A 13,590-nucleotide genomic window follows, 5' to 3' on the forward strand; every position below is an offset into this window, starting at 1 on the left:
CCAATCAGAATGAAGCCTAGAATTTAGTTGGGGAGTGGGACCATTACTGAAAGAGATTCCCCCTCTCTTTTGCTGGGACCCCCTGGGATTACAGATGTCCTGCAGCCACTGGGGGCTACCCCAGGGCTCCCGAGAGAGAAGGTAACACTGAGGAAAGGCAGAGCTGAGACGGGGTTAAACCGAGTCCCAGTGACATAGTTTGAGTCACAAGATCAGTGGTGCCTGAAACAAGTCCTAACCTTAGACTTCTCAGTTATGTGAAGCAGTGAAATTGTGTGGTTGTTGTTTGTTGGTTTGGTGCTTTGTTTCGTTGTGTCTAAGTCAGATAAAAATGGATTTTCAGTTACCTTGGAACTGAAAATCTACTGACTGGCATGCCATCCCACCAGCTTATGTGCTGTGCACATTAACAAGACTTACCTTTTCTTAGGATTCATCCTATATGCAAGATCACCAGGATGTAGCCAGATCCAGGATGCCTGTTTTTATAGTTTAGCTACAGACTTTTTCTTCACCTCTAGCAATTGCCTATGCCCTCCTTTCAGCAGCCCCAGCAGGGAGAAGCACAGCGGGACTCCTTGAAAGGCAGATCCAGAAGGCTGGTTATGTGGACAGCTCACCACAGTTAACTGGGGTAACCACAGTTGGCCTGGGCAGTCCTGAAGCAGATGACCCACCCCCACACTGTGGGCAGCTCTTCCTGCAGTGCTTAACTCCAGAAAAAACCCTCCACCAGTTCCTTACTAAGGTGGTAAACAACCCTGAGAAATCTGGCTCTCTAAGCTTGGGACAGCCAAGAAATGAGTCAGCCTTCTGGAGAAACCCCCCTTGCCACAGCCTGTGCTTCCCCATTTCTGCCAGGGCTCCAGCCCCAGCCCCCACGTCAGTAAAGCCTATGCATTTCTTTCAAGAGCATGATAAAACCGCATATCTGAAAAGCACTGAAGTGCTGTACCTCTTTCAAAGTACTTGTGCATTCATTATCTCATTAGGATACCAGATTTGCTATTTTTTTCTTCAGATTCTTTTTTTTTTTAAACTCAAATCCAGCAGAGAAGTTTTTTCATGTGGTTCTCAATGAGACTTGAGAAGAGAAAATCAGAATTCAGTCCAAGAGTGCAGCTTTTCTAGAGGCACAAATATAATCCTTCTTTCTCATGCCAAAAAAAACAAGGGGGCAGAGGCTAGATTCTAGAGGAAAGAACGTTGAGTATGAATTGAAACCTTTCTAGTTACAGATCTGCTACTAAGTAGCCGTGTGACTTGGACAAGCCCCTTAATCTCTCTGCACTTCAGTTTCCTCCTTTGTAAAATGGCAGCATTGAGGCTTCCTGGGAACATTGGCCTTGATATTTTCTAAAGATCTTTGAAGCTCTGAGGTTTTATGGCTCGGTGAATTGTAGAATCTGAAGAGACTGATTTATAAGCAAGTTGGCACGTTTTTCAAGCCTGATCATTCTTTTGGTGTGTGCCCTTGGCCAGGCTGTCAGGAGCCATAGCACATTGGGATGTAGACTGAGCATGGCCCACTTCCCGAAGACCCCAAGGCCCTCCTTAGGCCCACCTCTGATGGTGGTGGTTGGCTGGTGGTGGTTAGTTGGTTAAATGAAGGGTGAGATCCTGACCACTCACAAAATGCTGAACTCTTGATAGATTAGGAAGTGTGCTATCTGTGGGATGAGGCACAGCAGATGATGTGGTTTGGCTGTGTTCCCACCCAAATGTCATCTTGAATTCCCATGTGTTGTGGGAGGGACCTGGTGGGAGATAATTGAATCATGAGGACAGGTCTTTCCCATGCTGTTCTTATGATAGTGAATAAGTCTCATGAGATCTGATGGTTTTAAAAACAGGAGTTTCCCTACACAAGCTCTCTCTGTGCCTGCTGCCATCCATGTGAGATGTGACTTGCTTCTCCTTGCCTTCTGCCATGATTGTGAGGTCTCTCAAGCCATGTGGAACTGTAAGTCCATTAAACCTCTTTCTTTTGTAAATTAGCCAGTCTCAGGTATGTCTTTATCAGCAGTGTGAAAACAGACTAACACAACAGACATCAGATTGGTTCTTGGAATGGAAGGTAAGTGAACTCTAGTGTTTATTGAAGACAGGGCCTACGTAGGGATTGGCAGGCTGGGGTGGTAGGTCCTACTTAGCAGTACAGAGACTGGTCCAAGGCACTTTTCTTGCTGAGTTCAACCTTCTTTTGCAACCCTTTCTTCTGGCAAGTGCCTTCTGCCCAGTGGGGAGGTGAAAGGGTCCCTCACCTTCAGGAACCCCTTCTGTGTGACTATACCCTCCAATAAATCCTGACTCTTGTTTCCATTTCCAATGACTACTTTGAGAAATTAGGATGTCAGTGGTTCATCTTGTCTCATGCAAACCTGAATTATAATTATGTATTCTTTTTTTTTTTTTTTTTTTTTTTGAGACGGAGTCTCACTCTGTCGCCCAGGCTGGAGTGCAGTGGCAGTGGCCGGATCTCAGCTCACTGCCAGCTCCGCCTCCCGGGTTTACGCCATTCTCCTGCCTCAGCCTCCCGAGTAGCTGGGATTACAGGCGCCCACCACCTCGCCCGGCTAGTTTTTTGTATTTTTTTTAGTAGAGACGGGGTTTCACCGTGTTCGCCAGGATGGTCTTGATCTCCTGACCTCGTGATCCGCCTGTCTCGGCCTCCCAAAGTGCTGGGATTACAGGCTTGAGCCACCGCGCGTGGCCTGAATTATGTATTCTTTAAGAACAGTGACTATGATCCATCAGACTGTCTTCCACCTGTCACTCAGCATGACTTTGGCTCTGAACTCTCCAACTTTTTCCTTCCCTGCAACATACACATTCAAAATTAAAATAACCCATTATCACCACCACTAACAACCCGCTCCCAACCATCCCACTATAGATCATATCCTCCCAGGAAGTTTTTCTTTGTTCCTAAATTAATTCATACTAATGTGCTGATGGCTGCTCAGGCTTGTTACTTGTCTACCTGCCCTACCACCACTCCAAATATGTATTTCCATTTTAACAGGAGACATTGGATCCAATTTGTCAAAAACTATCTCATTAAAGGAACAAACTTGTTTCAGCATCAGACCTATGATGTGACATTTTTGTCTTAATCCCTCAAAGTACTGAGAGAAGATTGGGAACTAGTGAAATCAGAGCTATTAGGGGGGCACCCTGGCTAATCAGATCTTCCTCTGAGCCAGCAGTGCCATCCTATTTATACCTGCAGTTTTAGCATTCAGAACAAAATCTGACTACACAAAGAAATTTATAGATTTAATGCAATTCATATCAAAATACCATACCAATGACATTCTTCATAGAAATGGAAAAAAGAAATCTTAAAATGTATATGGAACCACAAAAGACCCCAAATAGTCAAAGCAAAAACAAAGCTGGAGGCATCACACTACCAGACTTTAAAATATCCTACAAAGCTGTAGTAAGCAAAACAGCATGGCACTGGCATAAAAACAGACACATAGAACACTGGAACAATAGAGAACCCAGAAATTAATCCATGTATCTACAGCTAACTGATTTTTGACAATGGTGCCAAGAACCCTTATTGATAGTCTCATCAATAAATGGTTGAGGGAAAACTGGATATTCATATGCAAAAGCATGAAACTAGATTCCTGACTCTCATCCTATACAAAAATCAACTTAAAGTGGATCAAAGACCTACATGTAAGACCCAACACTATAGAACTACTAGAAGAAAACATGGGGAAATGCCTCAGGAGATGGGTCTGGGAAAAGATTTTATAAGACTTCAAAAGCATAGGCAACAAAAGTAACAATAAACAAATGGGATTATATCAAACTAAAAAACTTCTACACAGCAAAGGGAACAATCAATAGAGTGAAAATACAATCAACAGAATGAGAGAAAATATTTGGAAACTATTCATCCAACAAGGGATTATTATCTAGAACATACAAGGAATTCAAACACCTCAACAGCAAAAAAGCAAACAATTCAATTAAAAAATGGGCAAATGGGCCAGCACTTTGGGAGGCCAAGGCAGGCAGATCATTTGAGGTCAGGAGGGTGGATCACTTGAGGTCAGGAGTTGGAGACGAGCCTGGCCAACATGGTGAAACTCCCTCTCTAACAAAAATATAAAAAATTAGCTGGGTGTGGTGGCACGTGGGTGTAATCCCAGCTACTCAGGAGGCTGAGGCAGGAGAATTGCTTCAACCTGGGAGGCAGAGGTTATAGTGAGCCATGATCATGCCACTGTACTCCAGCCTGGGTGACAGAGCAAGACTTGGTCTCAAAAAAAAAAAAAAAAAAAAAAAAAAAAAAAAAAAAAAAAAGGCAAATGATCTGAACAGATATTTCTCAAAAGAAGACATACAAATGGATGGTCAACAAATATACAAGATAATGCTCAACATTGTTAATCATCAGGGAAATGCAAATCAAACCCACCATGAAGTATCATCTCACTCCAGTTAGGATGCTATTATCAGAAACACACACAAAAAAATAACAAATGCTGGTGAGGATGTGGAAAAACGGAACTCTTATCCACTGTTGGTGGGAATGTAAACTAGTACAGCCACTATGGAGAAGAGTTGGAGGTTCCTCAAAAAACTACAAATAGAACTACCATATGATACAGCAATCCCACTACTGGGCATTTATTCAAAGGGAAAGAAATCAGTGTATCAAAGAGACATCTGTGCCCCTATGTTTATTGCATCACTATTCACAATAGCCAAAATATAGACTCAGCCTAGGTGTTCAAGAACAGATGAATGGATAAAGGGAATGTGGTATGCATACACAATAGAATACTATTCGGCTATTAAAAAAAGAATGAAATCCAGTTATTTGAAGTAATATGGATAGAACTGAAGCATGTTGTGTTAAGTGAATTAAGCCAGGAACAGAAAGTTAAATACTGCATGTTCTCACTCCTATGTGGAAGCTAAGAAAAGTTGATTTCATAAAAGTAAAAAGTAAAACAGAGGATACTAGAGGCTGGAAGGGCAGAGGGAAGTGGGAGATAGATGTTTATTAAATGATACAAAATTACAGCTAGATAGAAGGAATCAGTTCTAGTGTTCTATACAAGCCGTCCCCAACCTTTTTGGCACCAGGGACCAGTTTCAAGGAAGACAATTTTTCCACAGACCAGGGTGTAGGGGATGGTTTCAGGATGATGCAAGTCCATTACATTGATTGTGCACTTTATTGCTATTATTATTGCATCATAATATTAATATGTAATGAAATAATCATACAACTCACCATAATGTAGAATCAGTGGGAGCCCTAAGTTTGTTTTCCTGCAACGAGATGGTCCCATCTGGGGGTGATGGGAGACAGTGACAGATCATCAAGCATTAGACTGTCATAAGGAGCCTGGCATGTGCAGTTCACAATAGGGTTCGCGCTCCTGTGAGAATCTAATGCTGCCACTGCTCTGACAGGAGGCGGAGCTCAGGCGGTAATGTGAGCAACAGGGAGCAGCTGTAAATACAGACAAAGCTTCTGTAGCCTGTTTCTGACCTCCTGCTGCATGGCCCAGGTCCTAACAGGCCACAGACCATTACACGACCATGGCTCAGGGGTTGGGGACCCCTGTTCTATACCACTGTAGAATGACTGGATGTAGCAATAATATATTATATAGTTTCAATTAGCTAAAATGAACCAGGTGCAGTGGCTCACGCCTGTAATCCCAGGACGTTGGGAGGCTAAGGCAGGCGGATCACTTTAGGTCAGGAGTCCGAGACCAGCCTGGCCAACATGGTGAAACCCCATCTCTACTGAAAATACAAAACTTAGCTAGGCGGAGTGACATGCACCTGTAATCCCAGCTACTAGGGAGGCTGAGGCAGGAGGATCGCTTGAACCTGGGAGGCAGAGGTTGCAGTGAGCCGAGATTGTGCCTGGCAACAGAGCAAGACTCCATCTCAAAAAAAAAAAAAAAAGAAACAAAAGAGTAGCTAAAAAATAGATATAGAATGTTCTCCACACAAAGAAATGATAAATGAAAGAGTGGGACATCTGGTTTCTAAGGGGGAACCTTCACAGTGCCAGCGACAAAAGAGAGAATTAAATATGAGTGATGTCGAGAAAAGCAAGAATATTTGTGTTCAGAAGTGTGCCCAGTGCCACACCACGGAAAATGGAGGCAAGCACAAGACTGAGCTTAATCTCCACGGTCTCTTTGGGTGGAAGACAGGTCAGGCCATTGGATTCTGCTACAGAGACACCAGCAAGAACAAAGGCATCACCTGAGGAGAGGACACACTGATAGATCATTTGGAGAATCCAAAGAATTACATCCCTGAAACAAAAATGATCTTTGGTGGCATTAAGAAGAAGGGAGAAAGGGTGGACTTGATAGCTTATCTGAAAAAAGCTACTCATGAGTGATAATTGGCCACTGCGTTGTTTATTACAAAAGAGAAATATCTCATGAATTTTTTATGTGTACCATAATTTAATAGATTTCATACACCAGAATTAAAAAACAGAGAGAAATGATAAATGTTTGAGATGATGGATATGCTAATTACCCTTATCTAATCACTAGATATTGTATGTATCAAAACATCGCTATGTACCCCATGAATATATATAGTTATTATATGTCAATTAAAAAAAAAGAACAAAATGTCACATTGCATTTGCCAGCCCCTCAGCTTTCATAATGTTATTTTGTTGTTTTGTTTCTGGGATCTTCTCTCTTTCTCCTTAAATCCTGACCCAGCCTCAGATGCTCCTAGCTCTGTACAGGCCCGAAACTGGAACATGGAATCTTGACCCCCTCTGAAAACTCTTCTGGATTTACCTGCCCTGTGCCCCTCCACACACCATTTCTGTTCCCCTTACAGAGGCTCCTGCTGCTCACCCTCAAGCCCCAGGACATCATGGCCCAAGCTTAAAACAGGACCAGAGAAAGGGACCAGAATCCATTAAGTAAAACCAAATTCAGGTTAATAGCAGGAAACCAGCTGACTCTCAGGAGCTTCTGGATGTATACTACAAAGGGACAACTTTCTATTCCAGGAGTTTGCCAGCTCTGAATTTGGTCCCAGGCCAGTACTATTTGCCACTCTCCTATTTTCTTTTATTTTTAAATTATTATTATTATTATTATTATTATTTTATTATACTTAAAGTTCTGAGATACATGTGCAGAATGTGCAGGTTACATAGGTATACATGTGCCATGGTGGTTTGCTGCACCCATCAACCGATCATCTAGGTTTTAAGCCCTGCATGCATTAGGTATTAGTCCTAATGCTATCCCTCCGCATGTTCCCCCACCCACTGGCAGGCCCTGGTGTGTGATGTTCCCCTCCCTGTGTCCATGTGTTCTCATTGCCATCCTATTCTCTTACACAAGGTTGAGAATGTCTCTGTGAACAGGAACATTCCTCAATTCCCCCATCTTGGAAGTTAGCTTGATTCTTTGAATGGAAGGGTTAGAAGGGTCAGACTGGCCGGGCGTGGTGGCTCACACCTGTAATCCCAGCACTTTGGGAGGCCAAGGCGGGCAGATCACCTGAGGTCGGGAGTTCAGGGCCAGCCTGACCAACATGGAGAAACCCTGTTTCTGCTAAAAATACAAAATTAGCCAGGTGTGGTGGCACATTCCTGTAATCCCAGCTACTTGGGAGGCTGAGGCAGGAGAATCACTTGAACCCTGGAGGCAGAGGTGGTAGTGAACCGAGATTGCGTCACTGCACTCCAGCCTGGGTAACTAGAGTGAAACTCTGTCTCAAAAAAAAAAAAAAAAAAAAGAGAGAAGGACCAGACCCAGCCCTGGGACATCCTCAGATGTTGAGATGCTGTGGGTTTTGATGGCCTGTACTGGCCTTAACACACAACCATAGGCAAACTATGAAGCAATTTGCACTGGTGTACAAAATATGGTGGCTGAGCTGAAGTAACAACATGAATAAACAAATAATATAAGGCAATATCTCTTAAGCTTGGAATATTCCTTGGAGAGTCCCATGGGAAAATCAATACCATTCTTAACTATATTATTCCTACTCCCACAGCCTGGGGCTGAATCTTGGTGCTGGAGAGAAAGGAAAGAGCTGGCTTTCTTCCAGTCCCTCATTCATCTTACTTGGCTCTGCCTGGTCCACACTTAAACTTGTTTGTTAGAAATATGGTCACTTTAGTCATCTTCTACCCAGTCATCAACTCACCCTTTCTGCTCCCTGATATGGATTTGGTAAAAGCCATGGCAAGTGCTCAGGAGAGGGAATCACGAGATACCTTTGTTAGTTCAGAGTTTAGAGATTAAGGGTAAGCCTCATAGAGATTGGGAGTCTTATGGGGACTATATAAGAGATTACTAAGGAAAGGAGAAAGAGGCATATGAGGGCTGAGGCTGAAGGGAATCTGCTAACAGCAATCCAAGGTCATCCCTGCAGCTAGGTCTGTGGCTGAGTAGATTCCTGTAGAATAGATTCAGGTGGACTATGTTCAACAACACTAGAGCAGTCAAGCAGGCTTTGATCCTAACTTCGCTTCTCTTATCAAGGAGCTTTGTCACCATCTCTAGGCTTCTAAAACCTCATGGCTATTTCCCAGCTTATTACCCCAGAACCAGACTTGGGCCAGCATGGATGACAGAAAATGTTCTTTGCTCAGCTCTCTGATTCCTATACTTGCCAGCAGCAATCACGACCACCAGCACCAAAAGAACAGAGGGAGTCTGGGTCAGCCCTGCTTTATGCACAACAAAGGTGTGGAAATCCAGATGTTTTTCCCAAAATAACACATTTGGGAGGAGAGTATGTATTTATTTGCTTATTTCATTTAAAGTTCGCTTTCCAAAAACATCTCTGAAGGATTTCTTTAGCTTTTATACGGTTCTATTTTTAAAAAAATTATATTTGGTATAAAATTATATCATCAGTTTACCAAAAAATTTGGGAAAAAATTGAAAAAAGAAAACAATCACACGTGACTTCATTGTCTTTTTTTTTTTTTTTTTTTTTTGAGATGGAGTCTTGCTCTGTCGCCCAGGCTGGAGCGCAGTAGCACATCTCGGCTCACTGCAAGCTCTGCCTCCTGGGTCCACACCATTCTCCTGCCTCAGCCTCCCAAGTAGCTGGGGCTACAGGTGCCTGCCACCACATCTGCTAATTTTTTCTATTTTTTTTAGTAGAGACGGGGTTTCACCGCCTTAGCCAGGGTGGTCTCCATTTCCTGACCTCGTGATCCACCCACCTCGGCCTCCCAAAGTGCTGGGATTACAAGTGTGAGCCACCACGCCTGACTGACTTCATTGTCTTAATACATCTGTCACTTGCTAGCGTTTGGAATATTTCTTTCCTATCTTTTCTCCCATACACATTTTTTTCTTATAAACATTAAAGATTCACTTTGTTTCAAAAAAATTTTAAGTAATTCATGCACATAATAAAAAGTGTAAAAAGTGACAGTCCCTCTCCTCCACCCTTATCCCCAGTGATCACTTTAAGTCTTGTACATCTTTCCAGAAAATAGTTTCCCTTCTCTTCCCCTCCCCTCCCCTCCCCTCCCCTCCCCTCCCCTCCCCTCCCCTCCCCTCCCTTTCCTTTCCTTTCCTTTCCTTTCCTTTCCTTTCCTTTCCTTTCCTTTCCTTTCCTTTCCTTTCCTTTCCTTTCCTTTCCTTTCCTTTCCTTTCCTTTCCTTTCCTTTCTTTCCTTTCTTTTCTTTTTCTGAGATGAGGTCTCGCTCTGTTGCCCAGTCTGGAGTGTAGTGGCAGTGATCTCAGCTCACTGCAGCCTCCACCTCCTGGGTTTGAACTATTCTCCTGCCTCAGCCTCCTGAGTAGCTGGGATTACAGGCATCTGCTACCACACCTAGCTAATATTTGTATTTTTAGTAGACATAGGGTTTTGCCATGTTGGCCAGGCTGGTCCTGAACTCCTAACCTCAGGTGATCTGACTGCCTCAGCCTCCCAAAGTGTTGGGATTACAGGCATGAGCCACTGTGTCCAGCCAAATAGCTTTGCATATAAGGTGTCTTGCGGAGGATGGGGGTTGGCATGTACTGTGAGGGGCAGGAGGCAGGCAGCAGATCTGCTTCTGCTAGGAACGTGGACACATGAACCACATGAACAATCCTTCCATGACATCAGAATTGTGAGATGTAAATTTGGAGCTCCCAGGGATGGTGTTTCTGGCTATGTAACTAGAATAAGTGAGGGGAGAGCTGGAGATAGCACTCTGGTGCTATTAGAGATTATGAATCTAGCTCTTTTCTTAAGTATACGTCCTTGGCCTTCCATGGATTAGTGTTGCTCAAACATCTTCAGAATTTATGAGCAATAATTTTTTTTTTTTCTGTTAAAATTTGTTTGGCCGGGTGCAGGGTCTCACACCTGTAATTCTAGCACTTTGGGAGGCTGAGACCGGCAGATCACTCAAACCCAGGAGTTCAAGACCAGCCTGGGCAACATGGCGAGATCCTGTCTTTATAAAAAAAAATACAAAAAATTAGCTGGGATTGGTGGTGCGCATCTGTAGTCCCACCTACCAGGGAGGCTGAGGTGGGAGGATCACCTGAGCCTGGGAGGTCAAGGCTGCAACGAGCCGTGATCCTACCACTGTACTCCAGGCTGGGTGGCAGAGCAAGACCCTGTCTCAGAAAAAAACACTTTTTTTTTTGGTTTGAATTAGATATATATCATGTTCTAACAAATTAACACATTCATCATAAGCATTTTCTTTCTCTGTACCATCTTCATATCCACAATTTTTAAGGATAAAGAAGAGCAACAAACAACAAAGCATTAGATGAACTAGATGTCATCAAAATAAACTTCTGTGCTTCAAAGGACACTGTCACGAAAGTGAAAAAACCCATAGAATGAGAGAAACGTGCAAATCATATATCTGATAAGGGACTTATATCTGGAATATATTAAGTGTTTTAACAACTAAGTAATAAAAAGACAAACAGGCTAATCTAAAAATGGGGGAAAGGATTTGAATAGACATTTCTCCAAAGAAGATGTCCAATGAGCACAAGAAAGACGCTCAACATCATTAGCCACCAGGAAATGCAAATCAAAGCCAACATGAACTACTACCTTACTGCCACCAGGATGGCTATATCAAAAAGACAAGTAACAAGTGTTGGTGAGGATGAAGAGAAACTGGAACCCTCATATGCTGCTGGTGAGAATGTAAAATGGTGCAGCTGCTTTGGCAAACAGTCTAGTATTTCCTCAAAAGCTTAATCATAAAGTTACCATACAACCCAGCAGTTCCACTCCTGTGTATATCTCCAAGAGAAGTGAAAACATATCCATATAAACACTTGCACATGAATGTCCATAGCATCATTATTCGTAGTAGTCAAAAAAGGGTGGAAACAACTCAAATGTTCATCAACTGATGAGTAGATAAGATATGGTATGTATATACCACAAAATATTATTCAGCAATAAAAAGAAAGGAATAGCTGGGTGTGGTGGCTCACGCTTGTAATCCCAGCACTTTTCAAGGCTGAGGTGGGAGGATACCTTGAAGCCAGGTGTTCTAGACCAGCCTGGGCAACAAAGCAAGACCTTGTCTTTACAAAAAAACAAAAATTAGCCTGGCATAGTGGTGTGTGCCTGTAGTCCCAGCTACTCGGGAAGCTGAAGCTGGAGGATCACTTGAGCCCAGGAGTTGGAGGCTACGGTGAGCTATGATCACACTGTGTTCCAGCCTGGACCACAAAGTAAGACCCCCATCCCCCAATAAATAAATAAAATTGGCAGGGCATGATGGCTCACGCCTATAATCCCAGCACTTTGGGAGGCTGAGGCGGGCAGATCACCTGAGGTCAGGAGTTCAAGATCAGCCTGGTCAACATGGTGAAACCCCGTCTCTACTAAAATACAAAAATTAGCCCGGTGTGGTGGTGCACACCTGTAATCCCAGTTACTCAGGAGCCTGAGGCAGGAGAATTGCTTGAACCCAGGAGGTGGAAGTTGCAGTGAGCCGAAATCGTGCCACTGCACTCCAGCCTGGGCAACAGAGCTCTGTCTCAAAATAAATAAATAAATAAATAAATAAAATAATAAATAAATAAATAAAGGTATTACCAAAACATGCTACAACTTGGATGAGACTTGAATACATTACGCTAACTGAAAGAAGCCAGTCACAAAGAAGCACATAGTGTGTGATTCCATTTGTATAAAATGAAATGTAGAATAGGCAAATCCACATAAACACAGAAAGTAGATTTTCCTAGGGGTAGGAGCTTGGGGTAAGATGGGGAAAAATTAGTAATGGGGGTGATGAAAATGTTCTAGAATTATGGTAATTGTTGTGAAATTCCATGTATTTATTAAAGCCATTGCCTTTATACTTTAAATGGGTTAATTGTATGGTATATGAATTATATCTCAATAAAACTGTTATAAAAATGAATAGTATATTGGGTGGATGTATCACTGAGATTAGTTACGTGGATGTCCGGTACAAGTTATTCTTCTGTTGTTCATGCTGCTTTGGGTTTCATATCATTTAACAGATATTTACTGAGTATCTAGGGTACAGGAGTTATAAAAAAGCATAAGAACATCTCATGGCCCAGCCAGGGAGGTGACACCTATGCACAGAAGGTAGCTAACTGGGCAAAGCATACATAACAAATGCTACCGGGTTCAGAGGCACGCTTGCCATCATGGGCTGTGCACCCAAAAAGAGGTTTCCCTGATGAGTGAAGAATATAAAGAATAAATGAGCAGGGCATAGTGACTTACACCTGTAATCCCAGCACTTCAGGAGGCTGAGGTGAGAGGATTGCTTGAATCCAGGAGTTCAAGACTAGCCTAGGCAGCTTGGTGAGACCATGTCTCTACAAAAACAATTAAAAAAAAAAAATTAGCCAGGCATGGTGGTGCACACCTGTGGCCCTAGCTACTCGGGAGGCTGAGATGGGAAGATCATTTGAGCCTGGGAAACAGAGGCTGTAGTGAGCTGTGACGGTACTACTGGAGTCCAGCTTGGGTGACAGAGGGAGATCCTATCTCAAAGACAATTAAAAAAAATTTTTTTTTTAATTGTAAAACAGAACACAATCATATAAAATCTGGAAATTGTTCTAAGGGCATAGAGCAAATGGAGAAATATTATTGAAGTTCTTACTAAATCTTAGTAAGAACAATCTGTCTATGGCATTTAAGGCATGACCCACTCTTTTACTCCTCCTCCCCACTCCCTGTTACGGAAACTCTACCTGAGAGCTCTATTCTCGGTAAGGTTTTTCGCAGCCCCCAGTCTGTGGCTACAAGTTTTACCCAGGTAGGGGCATGCTGCCAGGGTTTCTAGTTCCCTCCCCAGTCCTCTGCTGCAGAAGCTGTATTCCAGGCAGGATCTGGTCCCTCCCCTTACCCAACCCCAACTGTAGGGGAGAAATTCTGTTCAAGGCATGGCAGGCTGAGAATACTGGGACTGGATCACTTGACCTTTCTCCTCCCAGCCAGTTTGTAGAGTGGAGGAGATTCTACACCAGGAGGGGCAAGCAGAGAGGATCAGTGACTTCCCCTGCTTCCTCCACTGCCCACTCACAGAGCCAGGTGTCACTACAGGCAACACTGGGCCCCACCCCCAGC

The 13,590-nt window shown here is 43.2% G+C and overlaps 1 long non-coding RNA gene and 1 pseudogene across 1 annotated transcript in view; both read left to right on the top strand.

Moving 5' to 3' along the window:
* The first annotated feature begins 1,918 nt into the window (after window positions 1-1,918).
* LOC115898344 overlaps window positions 1,919-13,590 on the top strand; it is a 32,267-nt gene continuing 20,595 nt past the window's right edge. Inside the window, exon 1 of the long non-coding RNA XR_004058060.1 lies at window positions 1,919-1,963. This is a non-coding gene — a long non-coding RNA (uncharacterized LOC115898344). The remainder of the gene's footprint in view (window positions 1,964-13,590) is intronic.
* Window positions 6,083-6,400, top strand: LOC115898343 (annotated as a pseudogene).

The sequence above is a fragment of the Rhinopithecus roxellana genome, chromosome 6 (assembly GCF_007565055.1).
Source record: "Rhinopithecus roxellana isolate Shanxi Qingling chromosome 6, ASM756505v1, whole genome shotgun sequence".
NCBI classification, from domain to species: Eukaryota; Metazoa; Chordata; class Mammalia; order Primates; family Cercopithecidae; genus Rhinopithecus; species Rhinopithecus roxellana.